Below are 12,208 nucleotides of genomic sequence, written 5' to 3'. Positions count from 1 at the left end.
GACTCCACCACACTCCTTGGCAGCAAATTCCACTGTCGAACAGCTCTTACTGTCAGGAAGTTCTTCCTAATGTTTAGGTGGAATCTTCTTTCTTGTAGTTTGGATCCATTGCTCCGTGTCCGCTTCTCTGGAGCAGCAGAAAACAGCCTTTCTCCCTCCTCTATGTGACATCCTTTTATATATTTGAACATGGCTATCATATCACCCCTTAACCTCCTCTTCTCCAGGCTAAACATGCCCAGCTCCCTTAGCCGTTCCTCATAAGGCATCGTTTCCAGGCCTTTGACCATTTTGGTTGCCCTCCTCTGGACACGTTCCAGTTTGTCAGTGTCCTTCTTGAACTGTGGTGCCCAGAACTGGACACAGTACTCCAGGTGAGGTCTGACCAGAGCAGAATACAGTGGCACTATTACTTCCCTTGATCTAGATGCTATACTCCTATTGATGAGGCCCAGAATTGCATTGGCTTTTTTAGCTGCCGCGTCACACTGTTGGCTCATGTCAAGTTTGTGGTCAACCAAGACTCCTAGATCCTTTTCACATGTACTGCTCTCAAGCCAGGTGTCCCCCATCTTGTATTTGTGCCTCTCATTTTTTTTGCCCAAGTGCAATACTTTACATTTCTCCCTGTTAAAATTCATCTTGTTTGTTTTGGCCCAGTTCTCTAATCTGTCAAGGTCGTTTTGAAGTGTGATCCTGTCCTCTGGGGTGTTAGCCACCCCTCCCAGTTTGGTGTCATCTGCAAATTTGATCAGGATGCCCTTGAGTCCATCATCCAAGTCGTTGATAAAGATGTTGAATAAGACCGGGCCCAAGACAGAACCCTGTGGCACCCCACTAGTCACTCTTCTCCAGGATGAAGAGGAACCATTGATGAGCACCCTTTGGGTTCGGTCAGTCAGCCAGTTACAAATCCACTGAGTGGTAGCATAGTCAAGACCGCATTTTACCAGCTTCTTTACAAGAATATCATGGGGCACCTTGTCAAATGCCTTGCTGAAATCAAGGTAGACTACATCCACTGCGTTCCCTTCATCTACCAGGCTTGTAATTCTGTCAAAAAACGAGATCAGGTTAGTCTGACATGACTTATTTTTCAGAAATCCATGCTGACTATTGGTGATCACAGCATTCCTTTCTAGGTGCTCACAGACTGTTTGCTTAATGATCTGCTCCAGAATCTTCCCTGGTATTGATGTCAGACTGACTGGGCGGTAATTATTTGGGTCCTCTCTTTTCCCCTTTTTGAAAATAGGGACAACATTTGCCCTCCTCCAGTCTGCCGGGACTTCGCCTGTTCTCCAGGAATTCTCAAAGATGACTGCCAGTGGTTCTGAAATCACATCTGCCAGTTCTTTTAATACTCTTGGATGCAGTTCATCTGGCCCTGGAGACTTGAATACATCTAGACTAGCCAAGTATTCTTGTACTATCTCCTTAGTTATTCTGGGCTGTGTTTCCTCTGCTGAATCATTTGCTCCAAATTCTTCAGGTCGGGCATTGTTTTCTTTATCGGAGAAGACTGAGGCAAAGAAGGCATTGAGGAGTTCAGCCCTTTCTGTGTCCCCTGTTTGCATTTCACCATCTTCTCCTCTGAGTGACCCCACGGTTTCTTTGTTCTTCCTTTTGCTACGAACATACCCATAAAAGCCTTTTTTGTTGCTTTTAACCTCTCTAGCAAGCCTGAGTTCATTTTGTGCTTTAGCTTTTCTGACTTTGTGTCTACACGTGCTGGCTATTTGTTTGAATTCCTCTTTGGTGGTTTCCCCCCTTTTCCATTTTTTGTACACATCCTTTTTTAATCTTAACTCAGTTAAAAGTTCTTTAGATAGCCACCCTGGCTTCTTTAGGCACCTTCCATGTTTCCGTCTCATTGGTATTGCCTGAAGTTGTGCTTTTACTATCTCCCTCTTAACAAACTCCCAGCCATCTTGAACTCCCTTTCCTTTTAGTATTACTGTCCATGGGATCGCACCCAGCACTTCCCTAAGCTTTATGAAGTCGGCTTTCTTAAAGTCGAGAAATTGAGTCCTAGTATGCTTGGCTGCTCCTTTCCGCTGTATAGTAAACTTCAGAAGAGCATGATCACTCGCGCCTAATGATCCTTCCACTTCTACCCCACTAACCAGGTCATCAACATTGGTTAGGACCAGATCTAAAATGGCTGTTCCTCTTGTTGCTTCTCCCACTTTCTGGACAATGAAGTTGTCTGCAAGGGCAGTGAGGAATCTGTTTGACCTTATGCTCTTGGCTGAGTTTGACATCCAACAAATATCCGGGTAATTGAAGTCCCCCATTACTACTATCTCCCTTCCTTTTGCATGCTTGGCCATCTGTTCCAGGAAGGCATCATCTATGTCCTCCGTTTGGCTTGGGGATCTATAGTAAACTCCCACAATGAGGTCACTGTTATTCTTCTCTCCCTTAATTTTGACCCAAATGCTCTCACTTTGGCTTTGAGGTTCTAAATCTTGGATCTCTTCACAGGTATACACATCCCTGACATATAACGCCACTCCTCCTCCTTTCTTGTCTGGTCTGTTTCTCTGAAATAGATTGTATCCCTCCATTATTACATTCCAATCGTGGGATTTATCCCACCAGGTTTCAGTGATTCCTATTATGTCATATTTAGTTTGCTGTACCAGGAGCTCAAGCTCATCTTGTTTATTTCCCATGCTTTGCGCATTAGTGTACAGACATTGAAGTCCATTAATCATTCCCCCGTGTCTCTTATTTAAGGATTTTCTCCTCCCACCACTAGGTCTGCATGCTCTTTGCTCCATTCGGTCTGTGACATTTGGATGATCATCTTCATCAATTGATAGACTCCTACCTTCAGGAGCACTGTCTCCCTCCCCCACATTAGTCAGTTTAAAGCCCTCCTGATGAGGTTTCTGAGATTTTTTGCAAAAACATTCCTCCCAACCGTTGTGAGGTGCAGCCCATCGCTTGCCAGAAGTCCATCTTCAAGAAACTGCATTCCGTGATCTAAGAATCCAAACCGTTCCTGTTTGCACCATTTGCGAAGCCAGTTGTTCACTTCCACTATTTTTCCCTCTCTCCCTGGGCCACGTCGTTCAACTGGGAGGACAGATGAGATGACAATTTGTGCATTTAATTGCTTCAATTTCCTGCCCAGAGCCTCGTAATCTCTTTTGATCTTCTGGAGGCTATTGCTTGCAGTGTCATTGGTTCCCACATGAACCAAGAGGAAGGGGTATTTGTCAGTGGGTTTTATGATTCCTTGCAGTCGTTCAGTTACATCTTGGATCTTAGCCCCGGGGAGACAGCACACTTCCCGAGACATCTTGTCAGGCCCACAGATCACTGCTTCTGTTCCCCTCAGTAGGGAATCCCCTATCACCACTACACGCCTCCTCTTAGGTCTGGTCGGGGTTCTTCTGTGAGCTGTCGGTTCCAAGGTCGCCTGGACATTCCCAGAAGACTGCCTTTGCTCCTCGTCTTCATATACCTGATCGACTGGTTTAGAAGCTGGCTTTGCTCCCTTTTTGCCTCCCTCTGGCTTTGACTGCTGCTTCTTTGGCGCTTCGTCTTCCGAGCTACTTGAATCTTGACTTAGTGCGGCAGTGGGTGAAATTTTACCACCATGTTCAAGCATAGGAGCTGAAGGCCGAAGGACCACTGGTGCAACTTCCCACACCCAGCAATAGAGAGCGAATTTTGATTTGTGGGGCAGGAGAAACCTTCCAAACAACAAGCAAAAATCCTGTGTGGATGGCCTTCAAACCTGCCATTGCCTTTATGAAAAACTGGTTTATTGTTATCAGCTGTGTTTCTATATAAAATGCAACCTAACCTACCTTAAAATTGGTTTTTGCTCCACAAGCTTATTTTTTTTGGGGGGGGGGAGTCTTGTGGAGTGATGACTGACTTTTCAGGCAGCACCATTTAAACAACCCCCTTGGCCAGACTAGAGACAATTATTTTTGGAAGCTGGCACCTGATAGATAGAGCTTTCCCTAAGGAATCGGAACCCAACCATCAGTTGCATGAACTTGAAAGAGACTCATTGCTGCAACAGACTTGTACCGGCGATCCGTAGCTGGTGCTTTGTAGCATTCATCGCTTGGGATTCTGTATAGGTTTGCTTTAAATAAACAGCATTTCCTCCCAAACCAATACAAAATCCCAAATACCACAAATGCTGTGAACCACCGACTATGCAGAAACTGGCTGTTTATCAATAATCCAAAGAGTCTCAAGTTCATGCAGCTGATTATGCCTTTAGTGTAATACAGAAGCCGTTTGTATATATTTGAGTCTCTCTCTTCATTGTGGTGGATTTTAATCTGCCTTTGGCAGCAAAGAAAACACTGAGCCCGTCTTGCGGCTTAGCATTTTGGTTTCTGCGGACCCAGTTATGGAACCATTCCGAGGCTCTGCAGTCATTGGCAGGCCCAGGCTCACTGGGCGCTCTGTGTCCCCTGCGCAATGGACATTGACAGAAACATTTGCTTGCTCTCTGAGTGTCTGGCAGACAGGAGCGCTGGGATGCTAGCCAGCTGGCAGCGATTCTCCTCCTTAAGACTCGAGAAAGTTGGCTAATTAGCCAGAGGAAGGGCTTTGAAGAAGTAGCAAAGGGGAGAGAGGGAGCTTGCTCAAGATGAGGGTAAGGACATGAAGTCGCTTCATGCTGGATCGGACATTTGCTCCACCGGATGCTCTCATTTGTGGTTGCTCTCCAAGCAGAGGTGGTCGCAGAGATGTCCTGGAGAGAAAGGTCAGCTCCTGAAGAGGCGTGGGAGGAGATTGTGGAATTTGGGACTGGATAGACATGGAGAAGGTCCTAGAAGGTTGGGGAGGTGAAATCCAGGGCTTCAGGAAACGTCAGAACTGGAGGAGAACGCCAGTGATAAAGGGGAGGGACCACAAGGTGTTCTGCCCCTGTGTTATTGGACCCCCGCCCCTGGTCAGGCATCTCCTACAGTAGAGGCAATGCTGGCTCCTATCTGTGAGGAGCCTTCCCCTTTAGGGGTGGTGACTGGGAGTAAGATACTGAACTGGTACTGAGGACGCCAACAAACTTCACAGACCCAGCCCACTCAAAGGAGTGCCTCACTGCTTGCCTAGTCCTGCAGCTCAAGTTGTTTGCTGTGTGAAGAGCTGTGCTCACCCCATTCTTCAAGAAGAAGAGGAAGAGCTGTATCAAATTGCAGCTGCATCTTCTTTCTTTGGCTTTCTTTCCGAACTTGGATCTGTTTTGGTCATCTCTCAGGGAAGAGCCATAGCTCAGTAGTAGAGCATCAGCTCTGCACTCAGAAGGACCCAGGTTCAATTCCTGGCATCTCCAGGTAGGACTGGGAGAGAACCCAGCCAGAAATCCTGGAGAGCTGCTGCCAGTCAGTGTAGACAATACTGAGCTAGATGGACTAGTGGTCTGACTCTGAATAAGGCTATGTCCTATGTTCACTCAGTCTTTTTTTGATGACCCATTCCTTCTTTTTTAATGGCAATCGTGCCTGCCCTATCTTTTGTGTTCCCTGCTGCACATCTGTGAAGCAAACTGGAAGCTTACAGTGCATGGATTGGTCCTCAGACACAGTCTCTGTAAATGCAAGTGTGGGGAACCTTTGACTTTCCAAAAGTTGCAGTTGGCCATCCTTGCTGGGGTTGATGGGAGTTGTAGTTCAGTAACGTCTAGAGGGCTAAAGGTTCCTCACACCTGCTGTCAGGCAAGCTATGAGGGTTGCATGAGATGATCGTTTATGAACCTCTGAGCATAGAAGTAATTAAAACCTAGTGTATATTAATGCGCAGAGCGTGTGTCAATTCAATTCATAGCCAATTACACTAGAGCTGAAAGAGTATTAGCCCAGATTGAAAGGGAAATCATTTTATTGAAACAGAAGGCTGAAGATATGCGGTCTTGGTCGTGAAAACAACGACGGGCCTATAATGAAGTTACAGCAGTGGTGACTCTCGATGGCCACACATCGAACCTCATTTGTACCTGCTGTGATAATATTGATTTTCCTGCAATTATTTGACAGTCATGCCTTTTTTGTGTAGCTCTTCCATTATTGCATGTTCCTACTGAGAGGGGTGCCCGTTGAACTTCTGTCTGTGATACACCTTTTAAAAAGCAGGGGTACTCTGCCAGGAAAATAGGTTTTCTATTTTTGCATGGTTTGTATAACTTAGGTTTTCCATTCTTTTGTGGCCTGATGTAATCAGGATTGTATGCAGGGATAGCCAAGATGATGCTGTCTAGATCTTCTAGGCCTACAGCTCCCACCATCCCTGACCAATGGCTGTGCTGCCATAGCCTCATGGGAGCTGTAGTCCAGCAACATCTGGAGGGTTCCTAATTGGCTATCCCTGATTTAATCTGTTAGGAAGCAGGAGGAAGGAACTCACTCAAGTGTGCTGCATGCAGAAAGTCCTAGGTTTATTCCCTGGTGGAGCAGGGACAGCCCTCTGCTAGAAAATAGGGCACACACTTACTAACTGCAGTTGCATCTAGCATACCCTCCAACATTTCTCCGACGAATGGACGTCCCATTCCATAATGATGATTTTACTATTTATACCCCACACATCTTACTGGGTTGCCTCAGCCACTCTGGGCAGCTTCCAACATATATAAAAACATAATAAAACATTAAACATAAAAAACTTCCCTATACAGGATTGCCTTCAGACAGCTCGGGAGGCGGATAACTCCATTCCAGGATCAAATCAGAAACCAGGGCGGCTTCTCTAAATCACAGGCATCCCTGGAAAATAGGGCCATCTGGAGGGTTTGGTCTAGGCCAGGTAGATCAGGTAGACTAGCAGCTGTATGGGGTAGCCACAGCTTTTGCAATGCATGGGCCCCTGGCTGTATTGTTTTTATATAATAAATAACTAAACTCAGAGGTGGAGCACATGCCTTCTGAGTCAGGCATAGGCAAACTCCGGCCCTCCAGTTGTTTGGGACAACAATTCCCATCATCCTTGACCACTGGTCCTGTTACCTAGGGATGATAGGAGTTGTAGACCCAAACATCTGGAGGGCTGGAGTTTGCCTATGCCTGTTCTAAGCAGAAGGACCAGCACCCATCTAGTCAAGCCTCCTCTAGTGTGGTCCAGAGCTGAAACTGGGACCTTGGGTGATCACGGCACCTCAGGAGAGAGACTGTGCTTAATGAACTGGGTCTCCTTGGTAGTGTCCAGCCCCTGACATCTCCAGTTTTTAAAAGGATCGAGGAAGATCATTCTATTATTCTATCTTATTATGAATCTATGAATTACCTTTTTCATAATGCTCAAGGGGATTTGCAGTCATACAATGAAAACCATTTAAAAATGGCTTAGAAGCAATGCAGAAACAACTAAAGGTGGGTTGGAAAACAATACAAATAATCACCCATGCCAGATACTTTTTAAAAAATAAAAATCATTGAGCCAAGAAAGTTTGTCAAAACAAGAATGTCTTCCAATTATTTGCTGTAAGCAGAAGTAGTGGGTACCAGTCCTAGCTCAGCAGGGATGCTGAGGCAGGTGCACTGAAAGCTCTGCTCTGAGTTGCTGTGAAGTGGCCTTCTGCTGTTTGGGGGACTGCAAGGAGACAGATGCCTGCAGGATGCACTGGGTGTGTAAGGGGTGAGGCAGTCTCTCATGTAGCAGGTATGTCAAGACTGCTGTTAGTCAGAGTGGATCATACCTTGCTAGATCGACCAACAGCTTGGCTTGGTGTAAGGTGACTTCTCAAATAAATTTTTGACCAAAGTTCCATCTGTATGGAAATTAAAGGTGAGTAAATTTAAGAAGGCAGAAACTACATAAACGTAGATTTACATGTGCAAGGTCTTCTTGTAAATGAGCTGGCAGATGGGAGACTTAACTTACCCAAATGTATTGCAAAAAGCTACCTTGGGGTTGGTGCTCTGCGCCATTTTCTGCTGTTATATATTGCTCTTGCTTTTGGGGGAGAGCATCTGCTCTGCATGCATAAACTCTCAGGTTCAATCCCAGGTGCTGTGCTTGAAAAAATACTGTGTTGCGAAATGGCATGAGATCATGGCAACCGAAATGGCCACTGTGCTCTTGCGATAGAAAAGCGGGAACATAAAATTTAGGATTGGAACCCGTGGAGGGAAGGAAGGAGGTCTCAAGGTTCGAAAGAACCCCCTTTTTCATGTGTGGAAATGTTGTGTTTATGGTGTATAACCTTTATGCAAAACTAATAAAAAATAATAAAATAATAAAAAGAAAAGAAAAGGGGGAACATGGTTTCTCAGATTTTGGCTTCAAAGTGTTGGAACCTATGCCATTGGACATGATGGCTGGGGCTGGTGGGAGTTGTAGTCCAAAATATCTGGAGGGCTCGAGGTTGGAGAAGGCTGATCCAGTTCATTTATTTGCAGCAGGGATAATGAGCCTTTCTTGCCACAGTCCTTTCTGGGGGCCATGTGCTGGTGGTGGGTGGGACCAGAGGCAACAGTGGGTGGACCGATGAATGTAAAGCTCATCTCTGTGCAGTAGTGGAGTGTCTACATACATTCGCATACCCCTCTCAAGGGCCAGCCCACCCAGGAAGCAATGTGGGGCGACTGCCTCAGGCAGCAGGATCCACAGGGGCAGCAGATCCTGATGTAGATTGTTATTCTCCCCATGGTTCCTGGTGTAGGTCTTCATTCACCCCTCCTTCCCTGGTGGGAAGGGAGACGCCATTTTGTGGTTTGATTCAGGTGCCAAAATGTATTGGGCTGCCCCTTCCTCTCTCCATCCTCCATCCAGGTGAGAAAGAGGCATTATCAAAGTTGTGAGTGCCTCACAAATGCACTCACAGAGGATGTGAAGTGAGGCCAGTAAGGAGGGGAAGGGGTGGTCCTGAAGTGAATCTCAAAGGCCTAATAGAGAGACCTGGAGAGATTCATTTGGCCCCTGAGCCTGAGATTCCCCATCCCTTGTCTAAAGTAACTGACAGGGACTCTGCACAGTTTCAGACAGCTTTTCTTGGAGATGCTGGGTATTGAACCTGGGATCTTCTGCATGCAAAGCAGATGCTCTGCCACTGAGCTACAGCCCTCCCCCATCTCCATTTGAAGCACTGGCTGTATAAAAGACACTTATGCCGGCTATTTGGACTCACCATGCCTCTCATCGACTGGATTCTCTGTGCTGTTTTGATCTCATGCCTATGGAAGCAATTTGCAAAGGTACTTCTATTCCCAGCTCTCAATTACAATAAATTAGTGAATAAGTGGCGCATAATGCTGCATTTAAATGTATAATGATATGGGCAGCAGCAGCTATTAATCAATGCAGAGCAATATGCCCAAAGGTGGATAAACTCTTCCTCCCTACCCCCTTCTTGCAAGCCAGGTGATGATCTCTCAAGGACGGCGAAGCCAAGCAGCTGTTGTACATGTAAATGAACTTGCATGTCATATGGGTGCTACCCATAATACTCTTCTCCAGGCCACATTATCGCATCCATATCGGTTCTTCCACGCTTTCTTTTCTCCCTGAATAATCAAGATGCAGGAATTGGTAATTGATTGCCTTCAAAAGGCAGATCCCTTGGAGTGAATTATTCCCTCAGAGTCTTCCACCCAACTCATGTTAGTAGATTTGCATAACTCCGTTCTTGTACAACAGTTGTGGTGAGAGGCTGGACTAGTGAATGGTAGCAAGAGTAGGAAAGACGACAGCAATGGGATTATTTATATATCCACATTTATTAGTTGCTTCCCTGCTTCCCCCTTCTAAAAACAGTCACCTAAATTGACTTACAAAACTTTTAAACTAAATATAAAAACCAAAACAAAATGAGAAACCAAAAACAGATCATTACATGCATGAGAATATGGGGCAATATGAATTCAAAATTTTGCAAGCAATGTTGGAAGGAATTGCTTGAGAATGCAGGTGCAGAAAATGGAAAAAGAAAAGAAATGTAGTTACATATTTTAAAACTTTATATCCTACCCTTTGTCAGGAGACCACAGGGCAGTTTACATTGTAGACCATAATAAACAATGTGACATAATTATGCAATGCAATGCAAAAAAATGCAAAATAATTCTATGGATATGATTCAAAAAAATAAGCCATACATAGTAATAGATAATACATAATGGTACATCATCCATAATGAGCAATACATGCTGAGCCACATATCAAACCATGCACATTGTCAACCCAGCAATAACCTCCACAACTCAAACCCTTCTGAAATACAGAGCCTCATAATGCATTGCCTACCCATCTCAAGCACAGCTATAAAACATAATACATATCTGAAAACAAGAGCCTTCTGAAGAATGAGAGAGTTGCAAAATCAGCAGCGGTGTGCCTGAAGGGCAGGAATGGCGTACACAAATCTCTGTACAAAACTAGTTTTTCCTAAGTTTCAGCCAACATCTACACTTAAGCCCGTTAGGTCTAATCCTGTTCTAAGGGAGGGTGAGAGGAAAAGTGAAGCTGGACATTGTGGCTTCCCTAACAGATATTTGCACTAGAGAAATCTTGGCTCTCACTCATGTTTGCCCAGAGGTTCCGCTGGCTTCAGTGTGTTCCGTCATAAATGTGCTTAGAATTGCAGCCTTGGTCATTGTGCTGTATCTGCTTTCAAGATGTGCATAAGGATGCTAAGGGGGAAAAATAAGTGAGATGCTGAGTACAGTTTTAGCCCAGTTGAGAACTCGGATGGAACATCTGCACTCTCTGGCTGGGACTGTCTCAGCAGCAGAGTGAGATGGTAGAGTGCTCAGTTTGTACAGCAGATCGTACCATTTCAGACCGCAAGTAGGGAAATACTATTTTTTTAATGTTCCACATCAGGTTGGGGTGGGGAGCACTTCAGGAAGGATGTGTTAATCTCTAATGTGCTACTTTTCTACCTCCATTGAGTTGTTGTTGTTGTTGTTGTTGTTGTTGTTTTTAAGCATTCGAAAATGGTGCCACTACCACCACCTGCCGTCCTGAAGTGGTACAGCCTCCTCTCCATCCCCAGCACTCTACCACATTGTTCTGCAGCACATCTAAATCTGGACTGTGATGGAATTTCGAGGCAGAGCGCATCAGGTGCAGAGGAATGAAACCATTACGCGGGGGAAGGGGAGGCGGAAGCCACCCTCGGTTCAAAGTAAAGAGAACTATGATAAATAGATCTGTGCATATTTCTTTACCCTCATTCCTCACTTGCCAAGTCGGATGCTATTTTCATTAGGTCATGTTACCCAGCCGTGTCATTTTATGCCAAGCTGCCGTATATCACGACTGGGAGGTAGAGGTGCTTGTAGTCGGACACGAATGAGCTTGTAATGGTCCATCTGCTTTGATTTTATTTAGTGATCCCTCAAGGGCTGGGAGCTGGAGTGAGAATAACAATGCTGCAGCCCATCTGCTATTGTAGTATCAGCCCCAGTTTGAATTATCACATGTTCTGAGTGGCTGGCATATGCTGTCACATAAAGCTACAAGGAAGTGTTGCTCTCCAGCTGTTGTGCTGACATACTTTTGAGCCAGCCATTAACTTCAGCTCAATAACCGGGCTGGTGGGGCGGGGGAGGAACAAAGGGGGAACCGCCACTAAAAGTTGGTTATTATTACTTAAGAATTGCAATGCGAGGCGTGACTGTTTGAGAACTAACGACTGTGTGGTTTCTCTTGTTTCTAACGGATGGTGTCAAACAGATGAATGAATGAAAAGGATGGGTCACCTGGTTCGACCTGCTGCAGGTGTGCTGATCGAGGCGATCACCTTCCTGTGAGTGAGGTGTTTGAAAATGGGCGGTGCTTTCAACAGCCAATGGCTGAAGCCCAAGGTTTGCATCTCCAGTTCCATGTATTTGGTCAAGGTCTGGAGGAAGAGGAAGAGGAGATTGCATTGGCTGGGCCCTGCTCCAAATGTCCTGCTCCTCTACAGAATGCTTGGAGCTGAAGGCATGGCTTGAGATGGCCTGTATTCCACATTGGGAGCTGTGTGAGTTCATGGTCCCCGGTAGTAAGATTGTGCCTGATGCATAGAGACTGGGAACAGAGCCTGTTTATGGGATCCTACACCTCCTAGCGCAAGAGTCGCCAACCTTTTGAGGGCCAATGGACACATTTGCAAACAGAAGAAACTGGCCACTCACTGCAGCCAAGCACACCTGTTCAATTGGCTACAATAGAAAACTTCCCTTAAACCTGTAACTGGCCACCTATAGTTGCCTCTAGGAGAGTTGCTTCTAGGAGAATATCTTCTAAAGGA

This window comes from Podarcis muralis, chromosome 7 (assembly GCF_964188315.1).
Source record: "Podarcis muralis chromosome 7, rPodMur119.hap1.1, whole genome shotgun sequence".
NCBI classification, from domain to species: domain Eukaryota; kingdom Metazoa; phylum Chordata; class Lepidosauria; order Squamata; family Lacertidae; genus Podarcis; species Podarcis muralis.
This window is presented reverse-complemented; position numbering follows the sequence as displayed.